This window comes from Benincasa hispida, unplaced genomic scaffold (genome assembly GCF_027475165.1).
Source record: "Benincasa hispida cultivar pf3 unplaced genomic scaffold, pf3_genome.v1.1 HicScf1857, whole genome shotgun sequence".
Classification (NCBI taxonomy): Eukaryota; Viridiplantae; Streptophyta; class Magnoliopsida; order Cucurbitales; family Cucurbitaceae; genus Benincasa; species Benincasa hispida.
The window spans coordinates 90,592-94,579 of NW_028326250.1; the positions used below are offsets into that span (position 1 = coordinate 90,592).

At 31.6% G+C, this 3,988-nt stretch overlaps 1 long non-coding RNA gene across 4 annotated transcripts; it reads left to right on the forward strand.

The window, feature by feature from the left end:
• The first annotated feature begins 1,972 nt into the window (after positions 1-1,972).
• LOC120077070 (uncharacterized) lies at positions 1,973-3,403 on the forward strand. Of its 4 annotated transcripts, XR_016526844.1 has the most exons (5): positions 1,973-2,246; positions 2,378-2,470; positions 2,561-2,633; positions 2,987-3,041; positions 3,136-3,403. It is a non-coding gene; the product is annotated as an uncharacterized LOC120077070 (long non-coding RNA). The 4 variants fall into 4 exon arrangements; XR_016526843.1 differs by having other exon boundaries at positions 2,378-2,633; XR_016526842.1 differs by lacking the exon at positions 2,987-3,041.
• Positions 3,404-3,988: the final 585 nt, after the last annotated feature.

A 3,988-nucleotide genomic window follows, 5' to 3' on the forward strand; every position in this document is an offset into this window, starting at 1 on the left:
TTGTTTAATAATTATTAAAATAAAATTATTTTAAAAAAATAAAAAAAATTATCCCAAAAAAAGGAATTGCGCAATACTTTAGTCGTATTATAAATATTATAAAAATAAATAGATGACCATTACTTAGTGTCCTAAAAGTCATGTGTCAATCTTCATGTTGTCCATGTATCTTGTAGATATTCATGCTTGATGTTCATGTAAGACTACATCCAACTTGTCACTTTACCTATAAATAGTGACATTTGGTGCATCTTAAAATCACACACATTGGTACTTCAAATTTTCAATAAATTTTTATATTATTAAATTTTCATAATTTTAGTTATTTTATTTTATTATTATATTATATTTTATCCATATCTGTTGTACTCCATCGTGCTCCTCAATTTCACAACATGTAATCAGTTCCTATTGCTTCCATCGTTGAAGGTAGGCCTTAAAGGTAGGTCGGTTTTTTCCTCTTTATTATAATTAATAAATTAAATGTTATTTTGCATATTTAGTACATATTAAATTTCTAATATAAATACAATATTTTGTGATAGTATTTCCATGACAAACCTCACAAAATTAGAATTTGCAACCCTTAACATTCATGATAATAATTATTTGTCATGGGTGCTCGATGCCGAAATTCACCTGGATGTTATGAACTTGGGAGAAACAATTAAAGAAGGAAATACGACATCCAGTCAGGACAAAGCAAAAGCTATGATTTTCCTTCGTCATCATCTCCACGAGGGATTAAAAATGGAGTATCTTATAATAGAATATCCCCGTATCTTGTGGAAAAATTTAAAAGAAATGTATGATCATAAAAAAAAAAAAGTTATTCTTTCTAAAGTTTGTTATGAGTGGATGCATGTAGAACTATAAGATTTTAAATAAGTAAATGATTACAATTCTGTATTATTTAAATTCGGTTAAAAATTGTTGCTATGCGAAGAGAAAATTACTGATGCTAATATGTTAGAGAAGATATTTTCTACATTTCATGTCTCGAATATGCTCTTGCAGCAGAAATATCGAGAGAAAAATTTTAAACAATATTCTGAACTAATTTCATGTTTTCTTGTGGCCGAACGAAATAACGAATATTGATGAAGAATCACGAATCTCGACTAACTGGAACAACGTCATTCCCTGAAATGAATATTATGAATGTTAGTAATCGTGGTCGAGGTCGTGACCATGGCAGAGGAAGAAATAATTACTATTTGCATGGTGGTCGTTCTAATAATTCGAATTTAAAAAAACCACACAAAATGATGATCACAAAGGAAAAACTCTACAAGTTAAGAGTTCAAAGAGTGTTGAAAAAAAATGTTTCTGATGTAGAATGACTGGGTATTGATCACGTATCTATCATACGTGAAAACACTTAGTTGACCCTATCAAGCCTTCCTAAAGGAAAAAGAGAAAAATGTGGAAGCAAATTTTGCATACCACGATAATGAAATATTTGACCCATCCCATATGATATTTAGATGTAACAGACTTCTTTGAATCTCCCCAAGAGAAGATTGACACGATTGATGGAACTTCAAGTGTTTCTTTTGATTTTGAGAATGTCTAGACTTAATGTTGTTGTTGTTTTTTAATTTATCTTCATATTTTTTTTAGTAACTTTTGTATATTTTAAGTGTTGTTTTTCTTATTGTAATTATTTTCTTTTAATGATGAAACATACACTATAAGAAAAACCACATATCTTGATGTTTGCAATTTTAAATACTTGACTTTTTATGAAAAAATGTCAAGAAATAGGTAATTTTAAAGAAAAAAAAAAAGTCAAGAATTGATTTTAAAAAGCGGAGGTTGTGTATTTTTCCTGAAAAATACAGTACGTGATGTTTAAAAAATGTCAAGTTTAATTAATAGTTTCTTGACGTTTTAAAAACCTAAAGAATATAGGACAAAGGTTGCAATGGTGAAAAGTAGAGTTGCAATGCTACATATTTTGATTGAGAAATTGAAAACGTGCGTGCCTCACGCAAGCAGCGATGAACGCTCTGAATAGCGTTACAACGCTATGGGTTTTCGTTTTCCCTCTCAAACGAACCCGATCGACCACATTTTTATTCTCCCACTTTGTTGCTGCCTTAGCTTTACTCTAAAACGAGTCGACCAACTCCCTTCCATGGAAGCGTTCATGTTGCCACCGCTCTTTCCTCCCTATTGCCCAAGCTTTTGTTTCATCTCAAGCTTTCTTGTCGTCGCAGCTTCGCTTCGACTTCATCTCCAAGGTTTTGTTTTCTTGTGCTATGCATTCAACCCAATCTTTGGTTTTTTGTATTTCAGAGATTCATTTGGTATTTTAGGGTTTGGAGGTTCGTATTTCAGAAACTCAACCTTCTTTTTTTTTTTTGTATTTCAGAGGTTCTTTAGGGTTCAAAGGATATTTGCATTTCGTCGACAGCAAAGTTTGCGTCCTTCTGTTGATCGCTTAAGGTTGTCCATCTGCACTAAGGTGAATTTTATCTTGTATTTGCCCTCTTTTTACTCTTTGCTTCACTTTCATTTCACAATTTTCTCTCTGTATCTTTCATCCTCCCTTCAGAACACTGTTGTTGAATCTTCTCTTGAATCCACTCCCATTGTACAAGATTTGGCTCCAATCCAACCTCAAAATGGTGAGAAAATTTTGGTCTGAATTTCAACATTTTAAGTTAACCATCTTCTTGATGTTTTGATGAAGTTAATGAGAGACAACTCGTTTCTTACACATAACTTGGTTTGCTGGTATTGTGTGTTATGTTCTGTTCTAAAGAAACCCAAACAAACGTTTGGTCAATCTGAGTAGTAGCTTTCCAAATGTTTAATGTATATTATTATCTGTTGTTTTGTTGCTTAAATTTATATGTTTGAAGTTTGAAGGACACTGATTAAAGTTTTTATTTGTATGTTGTGTGGACATTTAGGAGTGAAGCTTGAGGGTTTTTTTTTTTTTTTTTTTTTTTTTTCTGATGAGTTCCTGCTATTGCAGAAACAAATATTTGACAAAGGAGTTGGGGAATTTTAATTTGGGGGTTAAGAAAAAGGTTCTAGCTAAGTAATTTCTATGATTTTGTTATTATTGCGTTGTGCAAGAAAAACTTCCTAAAAGAGTGAATGATCGTGGGCTCACTTTGACAGGGTAACTCTTTCTTCATGCCTTATTTATTGAGAAGGGGCGTTTGGAGACAACATGTACTGTGCTCAGGAAGTTTGGATACAATAATGATATCAAGCTTGCGGATGAACTTGTGTGGTCAACTGCTTTGTATCCAATATCGTTTTGGTGTGGATGAACTTGATTTTCTTTGTTGTTGAACTGGTGGAAATTTAGTTTTCTTTGTTGTTGAATTCATGATGTTAAAGAAGTAAAGTTTTTATAAAGAGATATTGGTGAAAATTTGGTTGATATATAAGATTGAAAATGGTTTATTGTTTATTTGATTGGTGAACGTATATCATATATATATACCAAATGTGGTTGTTGAATCAAAATACAAGAGTAATTATAGGTAAAAATGTCAAAATTGTAGATTTTTCTAAAAAAGTCACAAGCAAATTTCTTGACATTTTTTCCTTGTCAAGATTATTGAAGAATATAAGTTCAACATTCAACATTCGAGAACTATTTCACATTTCTTTAACTTTTACCATTAGTTATTGTAACTACTTGTATCAGAAATTAGGATAAATACTCATCATTTACAAATTTTGTAGAGACAACATACATAGCTTCAAGAAAAACTTGAAAATTTGTAAAAAGAAAGAATCTGTGACTTAGCTCTTAATAAAATTCTCTCCTTCCCGTGGATGTAGGCTTCAATAAGCCAAACCACGTATATCGTTATGCATCTTCTTCCATTTCTTCTCATCGTTTACATGATTGAATGGTCGTTCTCCATTTCCTTCTTCCATCGTCTACACGATTGCATGGTCGTTCTCCAGTTTCTTCTTCCATCATCTACACAATTGCATGATTCTTCCATCGTTAACT